This window comes from Camelus dromedarius, chromosome Y, assembly GCF_036321535.1.
Source record: "Camelus dromedarius isolate mCamDro1 chromosome Y, mCamDro1.pat, whole genome shotgun sequence".
NCBI classification, from domain to species: Eukaryota; Metazoa; Chordata; class Mammalia; order Artiodactyla; family Camelidae; genus Camelus; species Camelus dromedarius.
Window position 1 is genome coordinate 10,278,835 of NC_087473.1, and position 15,400 is coordinate 10,294,234.

Sequence of the window (15,400 nt, forward strand, 5' to 3'; positions counted from 1 at the left end):
GATCCTTATGGTGGTTCCCTTGTAACTCACTCTTTGCTTTTCTCTTGCTGCCTTTAGGATCACTTGTTTATCCTTGACTCTGGCCATTTAATTATATGTCTTGTTGAGGGTGTATTTGGGGTCTTTCTGTTTGGGATCCTCTGAGCTTCCTGTACTTGATTATCTGATTCCTTCTTTAACTTTGGGAAGTTCTCAGTCATGACTTCTTCAAACACCCTTGCAATCCCCTTTGATCTTTCTTCCCCTTGTGGGACCTCTATCATGCAAAGATTGGCATGTTTTATATTATCCCTTAGATCCCTTATGCTTTTTTCATTTGTTTCTGGTGGTTTATCTTGTACCTCTTCTGATTAGGTGCATTCTTTTGTCCTGTCTCCTAAGTCACTAATTCATTCCTCTGCATTATATAGTCAGCTTTGCACCACCTTTATATCATTCCTCGTCTCAGTCAATAAGTTTATTTATTCTACTCGGCTCTTCTCTATAGCTGCCATTTCATTTATGACATATTTTACATCTCAAAACACTATCTCTTTTATTTCCTTCAGTACTTTGATCAGTCCTTTTTTGAAATCTCAATCTAGTAGGCTATCAATGTCTATTTCACTGATCATCCTTTCAGGGAATTCTCTTGTTAATTTAATTGGGAATGCTTTCTCTGCTTCTTCATCTTGCTCCTAAATCTCTGGCACTGTGTTTTATGGAGTATTAGTTACCTACTGTGGTCCTAAAAGAGTTTATCTACCTAATGCCTATGTAGTAATACAACTTAGGAAAGAGAAAAAAGAGACAGAGAGATAAAGAATTTTAAAGAAGGGAGAAATAATAGTTTGAAATCATTGTATAATAAATAATAGAAAAGCAAGTGGAAGCAGAATTTTGAAAAATAATAATAATAAAAATATTTTTAAAAAATTTCAAAGGGATGAATATGGGGGTATATATAATTGTCTAAGGAGTAAAAATTAAGAGGGTAATGGAAAATGGAACAGGTAAATACAGATTAAAAAAGGGGGGTTGTCTGTGTCCCCCTGGAGACTGTGTGAATTTAATGTGAAGTCTTTCTTCCTTCATCCTGTTTTGGAAGCTCAGCTTGCTGTTTCCAGAGGCCCCCAATTGGAGCCTTCAACTGTGCTGCTCCTACTGTCTGTCGGCATGCAGATAACACCTACTCCCAAAAGTGGGTAAGGTGCAGCTCTCCTTTACTGTGGGCTGGCTAATCACTGCCCTGCCTGATGCTGCAGTCAGATATGGCAGATTGACCAGGCAAGAGTGGGCATCATGCCTTCTCTTAGCACCATGGTCAGGGGCTGTGTTCCTGCCCAAAATGTTGGGGGCCACCCTCCCCCTCAGGGTGCCCATCACTCCACTTCTCTGTGCCACTGTGCCCTCTGCATAGGGTTTGCACCCTGGAGGTGGGCTCAGAGAAGACAGAGGGAGAGCCCTATCCCTGGCCTGGGACAAAACACATCTCCTTGTTTTTCTTGGTGGAGCAAGTTCTCTGAGGAACCTGGACAGAAAGATCCTATCTGCCTCATGCTGTAGACAAGTCCCATCTGTACCTTGAGGATGCTAAGTCCTTAGGTGTGGATGCAGGTTTAGCCCCCACAGCCATCTGGGTGCAAAGTGCCAGAGGGTATGGTGGCTGTGCATGAGCCCCACCTCTCTTCAACAAGAAACTTTTGTGGATTTTCAGAGATGGGGGTATGCACCCTTCCCCCAAGGGCACATCTGCCCTGTTGTTTTATAGAGGGCTCAGTTTGTTCTGCTCTGTGCACCCACAGCCGTGGCACACAGCTCCCTGCATTCCCCTAGGCTGCCTCAGTGCAGCCATCCCCATCTTCCACTCAGGTCAGGCAGCATGGCCCTGTCCCAGATGCCTTCTCTTAGCACCATGGTCAGGCGCTGTGTTCCTGCCCAAAATGTTGGGGGCCACACTCCCCCTCAGGGTGCCCATCACTCCACTTCTCTGTGCCACTGTGCCCTCTGCATAGGGTTTGCAACCTGGAGGTGGGCTCAGAGAAGACAGAGGGAGAGCCCTCTCCCTGGCCTGGTGTTGTGCTGCATCTTGGGCTGGGTGTCACAGGGACCCTCTGTGCCTGTTTAAATTAGTTGTGTCAGTCAACTGATACTCTGTACACATCAAAGCTTTAGAGTCTCCCCCTCCATCCTACTGGCCTCTCAGTTGCAGAGGTGAGACTCAGTGAATGAGTGCTAGTCCTTCTTTGCTGCTCCCTCACTGTGGGGCCTGCCCTACTCTGTTTTGACTTTTCTTTCTTCTTTATTCCTTTTCTCTTACAAGATCTTTGGCATTTTTATCTTTTGAGAGGACAATATTCTTTCAGAGTTCTACAGGGTCTCTGGTTAGCTGAGTGGGTCTGTGGGTGTGACTCCTGTTGCATTTGTGGGAAAGGGTGAGCTATGAGCATCCTTCTACTCCAGCATCTTGGCCTCCCCCAAAAAAAGACTCACATTATGGAGGAAGTTATATACAGCCTGGAAATAGATGGAGAATTTATTTCATGGAAATGACAAGAAAGTGCAAATTGCAATGCTCAAATCATACAAAATCTGTTTTAAAACAAGGTCCACAATGAAATTTTTAAATGAGATGATATAAAGAAAAAGAGTTCAATATAAAAATAGGGTACTATACTCATTAACTTCTATATGCACACAAAACCATAGATCCAAAATATAAAAAGATATACTAGTAGACATGAGGCAATCAGTTCATTATAAAACAATATAGTAGACTAGTTTAACACCTCACTATTCTGATGGACAGATCATCCAGAAAGAATATCTGTAAGGAAACAGAGGTCTTAATATCATATTAGATCATTTCATCCAAACTGAACTATTGGACACTGCATCAGAAAAGCAGAACACATAAACTTTTCAAGTGTGCACAGGATGTTATCTAAGGTATTAATCACATATTATGTCATGAAAAGAGCCTCAGAAACTTTAAGCAAGTATAGAGTTCAGCAAGCATTTTTCCATACACAAAATTATGAAACTGTGCATCAATCCTAGAAAGAAGAACAGCAAAATCACAAACATGAGATTAAACAACATCCTTTAAAAAAAATAATAAGTGGTGAATGATGAAATCAAAGAGGTAATAAAATCATACCTTGGGACAAACAACAATGAAAACACATCTTCATAAATTGTATGGGATGCAGCAAAGACAAATCTAAGAGGGAAGTTTAGAACAATTCATGCCTTCTACAAAAAACAAGAAATACCTGACACAAAGGATGAAGCTTACCTCCCATAATAACTAGAAGTAAGAGAAAACAAAACCCAAAGAAAGTAGAAGGAGAAATCTTAATAATTAGGTTGAAAATAAATAAAATAAAAATTAAAAACTAAATTAAAAATCATAAAAACAAGAGATATATTTTCCTAAAAATATTAAGAAATTGATAAACATTTAGCCAGGCTTATCAAGAAATACAGAGAGTGGACCCAAACAAAATAAGAAATGAAAGAGTAGAAATAATATCTGATATTACAGAAATACAAAAAAAGATTATGAAAGCTGTATGAGGAGTTACATGACAACCAACTGGATGACCTAAAAGTAATGGACAAATTTCTAAAAACATACAGGTTGCCAACGCTGAATAAAGAGAAAACTGAAAACTTGAAAACAGCAATCACTAAAAGTTAAGTCAATCTATAATTTTATAAAGACCCCTTGAAAAAACTGCCAGGATTCCTTCATTTAAACCTCTTTCCCCCAAACTATTTCAAAAAATGAAGGAGGAAGGAAAATTACCAAAGTTATTGTATGAGACCACGATTACCCTGATAAAAAATCCAGTCAATGACATTACAAAAAAAAAAAATGAAAGTCAATATCCTTGATGAATATACATTCAAAACTCCTCAATAAAACATCAACAAATTAATCCAACAATACATAGAAAGGATTATACATGATGATTCATTGGAGTCCTTCCACAGTCACAAGGTTTGTTCAACATACACAAGCCAATCAGCATGTTACATATCTAATGAAGGAAGGACAAAATTCACAGGACCATGTCAATACACACAGAAAAAGCATTTGACAAAATTCAACATCCATTCATGATCAGAACTATCATGAAAGTGAGTACAATGGGAAAATCTCTCATCATACTATAGGCCATTTATAACAAATTATAATACTCAATGGGAAAAGCTGAAAGCCTTCTGGGTAAATTCGGGAAGATGACAAGAATTCCTACTTTCACCACTTCTGTTTAATAGTAATAGGAGAAAGGAAAAGAAAAAGAAGTAAAAGAAAGGCAAAATGGAAAGAAATAGGCAAAATTGTCAGCAGTACTGATGACATAACAATCTACATAGAGAGTCCAAAAGGCTCCACACAGACTATTATGAACAATAAATAATTTCAGCAAGGGAGCAGGGGACAAGATAAATGTAAATTCTCTTGCATTTCTACACATTAATCATTAGATACCATAAATTGGATGTAGAAAGCAATCCTATTTAAAATACCATCCCCCAAATATCTTGGAATAAATGTAACCACATATGTGAAAGGTCTACACACTGAAAATTATAAAACATTGACAAAGAATTTAAAAATGATTCACAGAAATGGAAAGATGTCTTGTGCTCTTTGATTGAAAGAGTTAATATTGTTAACAGGGCCGTACTACACAAAGAAACCTACAGATTTAGTGCAATTCCTATTACAAAGCTGTAGTATTTTCCCCACAACTAGAAAGAAATAATTCTAAGCTTTACATGAATCCATTAAATATTGCCAAAATGATCTTAAGATAAAACAAAATATCTGGTGGTATAACCCTCCCAGATACCTTACTATAATACAAACCTACAGTAATAAAAACAGCATGGCAGTGGCACACAGGTATAATCAATACAAACAGATAGAGAGCCTAGAAATAATTCCACAAACCTATGATCTATGAATCTATGATTAAAGAGGAAAGAGTACATATTGGAGAGAAGACAGTCTCTTCAATGGATGGTGTTGGGAAAGCTGGACATCTACATGTAAAACACTGAAACTAGAGCATTCCCTGACATCATATACGAAAATAAACCCCATGTGTATTAAGGACATAAATGTAAGACCTGACATTATAAAACTGCTACAAGGGAATATAGGTGATAACCTATTGGTTATATACCATAGGAATATTTTCTTATAACAGTCTCCTAAGGCAAAAGAAATAAAAGCAAAAATATGCAAGTGGGACCTAAATAAACTTGAAAACTTCTGCACAGCTAAGGACACTATCAATGAAATGAACATTGCCTGTGTAACTGGAGAACATATTTGCAAACAATGCAAGTGACCAGGGGTTAATAGATGTAGATTAATAGACGTAACATGGATTTAAGTTACACAACTCAATGTGAAAAAAAAAACAATGAAAAAAAGAGCAGAGTACCTGAATTAATATTTTTCCAAAGAAAATATACAGATGAGTAACAGGCAAGTGATAAAAATGCTCATTACTAATTATTAGGTAATTGCAAATCAAAATCACAATGAGCTATCACTTCACACTGGTCAAATGGCGATTATCAATAGGTCTACAAATAGGAAGTGTTGGAGAAGATGTGGAGGAAATAAAGCTCTTTTATGCTCCTGGTAGAAATGTAATATTCTACAACTTCTATGGAAAACAGTATTCAATTTACTTTAAAAACTAAACAGGGAACTACCATATGACACAGTAATACATCTCCTAGGAAAAATCTGGTGAAATCCCTAAATTGAGAAGAACCAATGTTCACAACAGCACTGTTTATAATATGCAAGAGAGTGAAGCAATCCAAGAGTCCACAATAGATTACTGACTTAAGAAGATATGATGATTCTATAAATATGCAATGTAATATTACTCAGCCATGAAAAAGCATAAGCATTGATATTTCAAAATCAGGAATGTGCCTAGTAAATGTTATTCTTAGTGAAGTAACTTAGACAAAGGCTAAAGTATATAATATAATATATATCTGGAATCTAAAGAATAACAAATATCTGTGTATATCTATCAATAGCTATCAATTGATAGATGACAGATAAATATATAGATAGATATATGATAGATAGCTATATAGTTAGATAGATAGATATATAGATAGATAGATGATAGATACATAGATAAATAGATAGAAAGATAGAGGGATAGAGAGATAGAGAGATTGAGAGATTAGATAGACAAGATTGAAGCACACTCATAGATATGTGAAAAAAGTTATGTTTACCAAAGTGGAAGGAAAAGACAATTTAATCGTAGGACATTGACAGATAGAAAGTAGTACACATAAAGGAGATAAGCAATAAGGATAATCTGAAGAGATCAGGGAATTATACACAATAACTTATAATAATGATATATTGCAATTATTGTAATAACTTCTAATAATTTATAATGCAATATAATCTACAAACTGGTTGGAATCACCATGCAGTACATCTGAAATTACACAATATACTACATCTACTGTACTTCATTTAAAGTAAAACATCTCATGTATAATTTAGTCCTCTTTCCTCTGATAGCATGTTCCTTTAATGTTGTTATATTTTTACTCTTTACCTTTTCTGATTATTGTCTCAAATTATTTCTTTTACTGTTGTGAGGATGTTACCAGATTGATATATCTACATTTATTGCCCCTGATAACTTATTTCTCTCTGTTTAATACGTATAGTATAGTAACATTTTAAAACATACCCAAATAAACAGTTGCAGCTTTCTCGTGGTCTGTACTTAGCATTTTGTTCAATGTTTTGCATATTTTTAACATTTTATTTTTCTTAGAAGAGCTCTTTCCTACATCTCTTGTAAGGTGTCTCGGTTTTGTTTTACATCTCATTCAGGTTTTGTTGTCTGGTAAAGTCTTTATTTTCACTTTGTATCTAAGTGATAACTGTGCAAGGTAGAGTATTCTTGGGTGAGAGATTTCATATGTCAGTAGTATGAAAATGTCATTTTATTTTCCCTTGGCCTATGTTTTCTGCTTAGAAATATGCAGATGGCCTAATGGGGGTTCCTTTGTAGATTATCATAAATATTTTGGCTGCCTTTAAAATTTTACTGTCATTAATGCCAATATGCATATAACGTATCCTGAAGGAGGTCTCTTTGCCTTAAAGTTATTGGTGTTTGGTTGGCTCATGGACTTGTGTATCAGTTCCTTACACAGGTAGGGGAAGTTATCGACACTTACTTCTTTAAATAAACCATCAGCTACCTTCTACCTTTCTTCTCCCTCCAGGATTTCACTCTAATGTGCACTTCATGAAGAAGTCTGATGGCTATTGTAGAATTTCCACACATTTTAATATCTTGTATCTCAGCCCTTTCCTATCATTTCTAGTTTTGTATTGGTGAGTATGATAATCACTCTACCACAAAGACAGTCTACTTCCAATGCTTTCTATTGTATTCTTCATCTCATTTATTAATTTCTTCTGGTCCTCCAATAATGTTTGTTATTTTATAGTTTCAGTCTCTTTGGTAATGTACTCCTTATCATCATTTAATTTATTCCTGAGTTCACTAAACTGCTTTCTGAGTTTTGTTTTATGTATTGAGTTTCTGTATGAAACCTATTTTGAATTCTCTATAAGTCATATGGCAATATTCCATGACATTAACTTTGTTTGCTTCAGGGTTGACATTGTGTGTGTGTGTATGTGTGTGTCCCTGTGTGTGTGTGTGTGTGTGTGTGTGTGTGTGTGTCTTTATATCTGTGTGTGTGCATGCCCTATAATGTTAGTGTGATTGGTCATGATCCTTTAAATTATTCCTCTGATGACACTAAATAACAGATTGGTGGTTGGAGTATTTGCTTTTGTTTTCTGGTAGTTTGCAATATTGCACAATATTTGGTTTTACTTACCTGAGCTACCTCTGATAATATTTCAAAGTGGCACTTTCCAGTCACTACTGTCTGGATAAAAGATGTGCTTTCATTGTCACTTCCTAGACTCCTCTGGTAGTTAATGCCACAGTAGTCACTGGGATTTGGAACCCTTCCTTTTATCTGATATCCCTTGAGACTCAGTGTACACATTGAGGAAAGGTGTAAAGACAGGTGGGTAGTTGGAATCAGGCAAGTGCCTTTGCCATGTCCAGTGTTGCAATGTACCTTCTCTCCACCACTGTGAATGGGGAGTAGGGAGAGTGTCATGAATTTCTGAGTGTCTGAAGGATGGAATTTCTGTCTCCATTGTAGCTTCCTCGTAGTTACCTTTGACCATGAGTACTGGTGCAGTTGGAGGCTGAAGCTTTGTGAACCACTGAGACCCAGTTTCTACTGGGTTCTCTGAAACTGTGGGCTCAGATACCCTAGTCAGTGGGCCTTGGTTGCAGGCACCAACTCTGCTCTTTCCTCAATTCAGCCTCCTTAATGTGCTTTATTCTACCAAACTTCATCTGTACACATGCGTTCTGAGTAGTGTTTTGTGTTGTAGTTATTTTTGTTGAGATGTGAAAGTTTTACTGACTGTAGATTTAAGGGGAGAGACAAAAATAGTTGAAACTTATGTCACTTTTTTAAAAGTATATACTTTTTCAATTAAAAGCTTAAATTCTACTGAGGACATCATAAGAAGTGTAAAGAAATAGAACAAATCACCTCCCTTAATATTGTAGTATTACAAAATATTTTCAGTTTTTCCCATGTTTTTTCTTCAATGTTTGTCCTAAATACATACACATTTTCCTATAATATATGCCTATAATCTCTTTAAAATCATTTAAATTATTAAAATATTTCTCTCTGCTGTAAATATAGCCCTGTTGCTTCTCTAATTTATAAGTAGTATCTTGCATATTTCTGTCTTCTGAATCCTTCATCCCAGTCCCCACAGGAAACCACTATTTGGTGCACTACACATATATATGTGAGTCTGTTTCTCTTTTTTTTATGATTATTTCTCTTATATTTTTAGTTCCCTCATGTAAGTGATAACATAGAGTGTTTTTCTCTGTATGACTTATTTTCCTATGTTCAACACACTCTGGGTCCAATCACATTGTTCCAAATGGCAGAATTTTATTTTATTTTATGACTAAGTATTTATTATATTATATATATCTCACATCTTATTTAGCCAATTGTCTGTTGATGGGAAGCTGAGTTGCACTTCTTTCCTTGGCTATAATAAATGATGATGTTAAGAACATTGGGGGTAATATGTCCTTTAAACATATTGTTTCATTTTTTTCTCAGATTTATAACAAAAACTGGAATTGTTGCAACATATAATGCTTGTTTTTCTAGTTTTCTGAGCACTGTCCACACTTTTATAATAGTGGATGCATCAATTTATATTTCCACCAACAGTGTACCTGTGTTCCCTTTTCTCGACATTCTTATTAATGTTTGTCATTTGTAGACATTTTGTTAATTGCCATTTTGGTTGCTGTGAGATTATATTTCATTCTGGTATTGATTTATATTTTCCTAATGAATAGCAAGGTTATGTAATCTTTATCTGCATGAAAATCATCCACATGTCTGTTTTTGAAAAGTTTCCATGAAGATCCTTCAACTATTTTTAAATTGGGGTCTTTATTTTTAAATATTGAGTCTAATATGCTATATATATTTTATGAATATTAACACCTTGTTGGTCTCATTGTCTGAAATTTTTCCTTCTATTCTGTGTGTTCTCATATGTCTTGTTGAAAGTTTCCTTTCCCGTGCAACAGGTTTTGCACTTCAAATTTATACAAGAATTAGAATCCCTGTATCACAAAGTACAACTATTTTTTCGTCACTATACTAAAAACTCTTTTTGCTAGTTTTCCTTTTTTTTTTTTAATTAGGAGACCCATCAAAAATAAATCTTGCTATGATTTACCTCAAAGTCACTTCTGCTCATGTTCTTGGTCAGAAATTGTGTAGTTTCAGATTTTACATTTAGGAAATTAATCCATTTTTATCTTAATTTGTATACTATGGAAGGAAGTGCTCTTACATCTTTCTTTTACATGTACTGTCCAGTTTTCCCAGAACTACTTGTTGAAGAGACTGCCTATTTTCCATTGTATACTCTTGCCTCCTTCATTGTAGGCTATTTGACCATACGTGTTTGGGTTTATTTTAGGACTCTTTATTTTGTTCCATTCATCTATGTGTCTCTTTTAGTGCCATACTTTGATGATGTTTTGATTATTCTAACTTTGTAGTATGTTCTAATATCAGGGAGGATAATACCCACAGCTTTGTTCATTTTTCAAAGATAATGTTTGAAAATTTGGGTCTTTCATATTTTTGTATAAGTTTTATTGTTTTTCTTTCTTTTCTGAAGGAACATGGATTCTGTGAGACTACAAACTTACTAAAAGAAAAAAACTGAGAAAAATATTAAAATGTGGAGGATAAATCTTACAATATTAAACAACCAATGGATTGCTGTATAAGTCAAATAAAAAATATATAAAGAAAAATGACAACAAAAACAAAGTTTATGGGGTATAGCAAAATCAGTATTAATAGGGATGTTAATAGAAAATAATCCCACTTATATAGATAAGAAATATCTCTGTCCTATAACATCATCTTACAACCAAAAGATGTAACAAAATAATTAACATACTTGTTAGTAGAAGGAAAGACAGCTGAAAGGTCAGGACATAAATAAATAAAATTAAGATTAAAAATAGAAACATTTAATTGAACCAAAAAAGGGTTTTTGGAAGATAAATATAATTGATGAACTTTAACCAGACTCATGAGCAAAAAAGAGAGTACACATTAGTAAGCTCAGAAATAAATGAGAAATTACTGCTTAAATCATAGAAATACAAAGCATCATAAGAGGATACAATAAATTATATATCAATAAAATGGAAACCCTAGAAGAAGTGGACAATTACTTAGAAAGATATAATCTCCAGAATGCAATAAGAAATACAAAATATGAGGAGATTATTACTAATCAAATTGAATAAGTAAACAAAATCTCCAACGAAACAAAACTCCAGGCCTAGAAAGCTTCACAGGTGACTTCTGCCAAACATTTAGAGAAGAGCTATCACCTATAGTTCTCAAGTATTTCAAAAATTTGCAGACGAAGGAAAGATTCCTACCCCAGCTTTCTGTATCACACTACTACTAAAACTGGAACAAATACCTCAGAAAATTACAGGTTAAATATTACTGATAAGCATAGATGCAAAAATCATCACTAAAATGTTAGCAAGCGAAACAATACATTAAAAGAATTATACAATATGATTAAGTCCATTTTATCCCAGTGATGCCAAACTGATTAAATACCTACAAATAAATCAATATGATACACCACACTAACAAACAGTAGAATAAAAATTATTTGGTCACCTCAGTAGACTCATAAAATGTTTTGACAAAATCTGTATCTATTTATGATTACATTTCCCCTCAAAGTGGGCATAAGGAAACATACCTCAACACAGTTAAGGTCATATATGACAAGAACTCAGCTAACATGACACTCACAGATTAAAAGCTGAAAGAATCTCCTGTAAGAGCAGCAAGAAGACAAGAATGCTCACTCTTACCAGTTATATTCAATATAGTATTGGAAATTCCAGCCATAGCTATCCAAAATGAAAGTAAATAAAATATATCTAATTAAGAAAATGAGTAAAAGTATCTGTTTGCAGAGGACATACTTTAAACAGAAATCCTAAAGATGGCACCAAAAACACTAGGGCTTATCAATGCATTTGGTTAAATTTCATAATAGAATATTAATATACAGAAATCTAGCATTTCTACACACTAACAAGCTAGCAGATAGAGAAAGTGATGGAACAGTCTCATTTACAGTTGCATTACAAAAAAAAAAATAAAATATCTAGAAATGTATCCAACCAAGGAGGTAAAAGACCTGTACTCAGAAAACTATAAAATATTCATAAAAGAAATTGAAGATAATGCAAACAGATGAAAGGATATACTGTGTTCATAGATTAGGAAAAAAATATTGTTTAAATGGCAGTACTAACCAAGAAAATACACAAATTAAATTCAGTGCCTATCAAAATACCAAGGGCGTTTTCAGACACTTACAATAAATAATTCCAAAATTTACATATAAACACAAAAGAGTTGAAATCACTAAAAAAAATTAAAAAGAAAAGTAAAAGAAAAGGAAACAAACAAACAAAAAACACAAACAACATTGAGAAAGAACAAAGAGGAAGTATCACTGTCCCTGATTTTAGACTAGAATACAAAGCTACGGAAATAAAAAGAATATACTACTGGCACAGAACAAACAGAATAATGGAAAACAACAGAGTGCCTAAAAATGAAATCAGAAAATTATGGTCATTAAGCCCATTACAAAAAAATGAATATACTGTGGGGGAAAGATAACCAACAGGCACATGAAAACGTGCAACATCACTAACCATCAGAAAAATGCAAGTCCAAAACACAATGAGTTTTTAAGTCAGTCCTGTCAGAATGATTATTATCAAAAAGATAACAAATATAAATGTTGAGGATGTAAGAAAAAGAACCCTGATGCACTGCTGGAGTGAATGTAAATTTGTGCTGCCACTGTGGAAAACAGTATGGAGTTTTATCTAAAACTTAAAAATGAAACATGATTCAACAATTCCATATCTGCATACTTATTCCAAGAAGACAAAAACACTACTCAGGAAAGATGAATTCAACCCTATATTCAATGCAGCATTATTTAAAATGGCCAAGAAATCGAAGAAAATTAATTGCTCATCAGAAGGTGATGGATAAAAACATTTGTGTTTATACTATATATATATATACCCATCTATTAAGTACAGATTTATATATATTTATAGATAGATAGATGATAGATAGATAGATAGATGATAGATAGATAGATAGATAGATAGATAGATAGATAGATAGATAGATAGCAGGAGAGACAGATAGATATATGCACACTCACACATAAAATTACAAAGGGTTATTACTCAGCTATAAAAAGAATGAGTTCTTGTCATTTGCAACAAATGGGTAGAACAAGAAGGTAATATGCTAAGTGAAACATGTCAGATAGAGAAACACACTTGTAAATGATTTTACTCACATTTGGAATTTAAAACAAATGAACATAACAAAACAGAAAAGGAGTTATAGATAAAGAAATTAACAGGTTATTCACAAGAAGGAGGGAAATGGGGTGAGGAAAAAGAAATAGTTGAGGAAACTTGAGACAAAATTTTCCACTTGCATATTAAATGAGTCAGGGACAAGAAATGTACTGTATGGGGAATAGTCAATAAGTATGAAATATCTTTAGATAGCAAGATATCATAACTAGATTTATTCTGCTGATCAGTTTGAAATGTATTAAAGATAGAAAAGAGTACATTGTGTAAGAGAAACTAACATAGATTTATTGATTAAAGTACACTTCAAAAACAACCAAACATAATTATAGGAAAAAAATGATATTTGTAGTTAACGGAGGCAGGGTTTGGGAAAGGAGAATTAGATTAATGCACTCAAAAGGTACAAGCATCCAGCCATAAAATAATCGTGTTCTAGAGAGGCCACATAGTAACATGATAAATACAATTAATAATGCTTTATGTTATATCTTAAAGTTGTTAAGGGAGTAGACCTTAGAATTTCTCATCACAACCAAAAACCAAATTGTATATCTTAAATATTGTATCTAAATGAGATAATGAATTCTCCCTAAAGTTGCTATGATATTTATTTCATGATACATATAAATCAAATCAATTTCCTGTGCACCTAAACTTACACAATGTTTCATGCCAATTATATCTCAATAAAATTGGAAGGAAAAGTGGAAAGGCAATGATCATTTTTTCCATGCCATTTCTCATGATTGTTTTTGCAGCGTTACCTTGAGTCATGATGTATTTATCCGAGGTAAAAATAATAATAAATAAGTGATTCTAATAAATAATACATAAAGATACTAATAAAATTAGTGTTTTCCCATGTCTTAAAATATCTTCATTATAACAGCCCACTGCTTCTGTAGGCATCAAAATTTCACTCTGTGTATTCATCTGAGAATACGGAATGGATACAAAAGTTAACCCTGGCTGCTTTTTCTATGAGTGATAAAGTTCACTCTCTTTGACCAAGGTTCTCATCTCCCCGACAGCATCTAAAAGAAAGGAACGTGCTCGGTTGCTAAAAATCTCAGCATGGTAAAATCTCAGAACTCCTACACTTCTTAATTGTTTGGTAATGGGAATGCAATAATGACAAAGAATTTATTTTGGTTAACAATGTGGTGTTTTCTCATGGTTGCATTAGGGGCTGTGAGGATAATCCCTGAGATCCACAACAAACATTCTTGCTCAAGTGCTGGGCAAAGAAGTGTAAATGTTCTGCATTATTAGGACTGAGGACTGCTTTCAAAATGATTACTATGCTCACTCTACTCCAGGTAGTCCAAGGAAAGAAAGGTTATTGCAATTACTTTGTGAACGGGAATGTCAGTGGTTCAGTATCTATAAATTACTCAAGGGGTGTTCAAAGCCAAAATAAGTTGGGTCAAAAATGAGCGTTTAAAGAAAAAGAAATCTTAGATATAAGCTTAAGTTAAAAAGGAGACACAGTCCTGTGCTGGGCTCTGAGGACTGGAGAATGTATATGCCTCAGTCCAATTCAAGGATTCAGTGGCTTGGACCTAGCATCAACACGGGATTCAGTGAACAGTTAACAGTTAGTATACTGGGAGAAATAAAATCTACCTCTCCCTGATCTGAAGAAAATCTGGTGGCTCAATGAAACTCTTAATTAACAAAGATCCTGCCAGATGCAGAAGAATAATTCACTGATGACTCAACTAAGACAAACTTAGTTACTGCTTAACAATCTATCTTCACACACACACACAGTGGTAGACAGATTTGTAGTATTTAGTGGGAAGAATACAGACTCAATTTGCCATTCCATTCTTGTTAGGTGACACTGACTGCATGATTGTGAGCAGAAGCCTAAGGCTCCCTGACCTTGCCTACAATTTTTCCAGCAATTCAGGGAATTTCACATTCTGAAAATGCTTCACCTTTTATTTTAAATTAATGGGAAATAGTCAACGTCTTCCATGAACATTTTATATATCCTAATATCTGCAGAATTTTGGTATTCGTGCATTTGGACAAATTTTTAATTCTACTAGCCTCAACTCCTTCTAGTCCACACAATTTAGATTGCAACTTGGTTACTGAATAAGACCACCCCAGAAAGGGGCTACTACCTCTTAGATACAACCTGTGTGAAGGTTAGAAGGGGCTCAAGTTATGTGGGGTGTATAAGCCTACTTTAAATGTTTGTGATGGCACTCTCCTTCTGGACAAAGCTCTGATTCTAAGAACTAAATAATTTGAAGTCAATATAGTTATTGGCA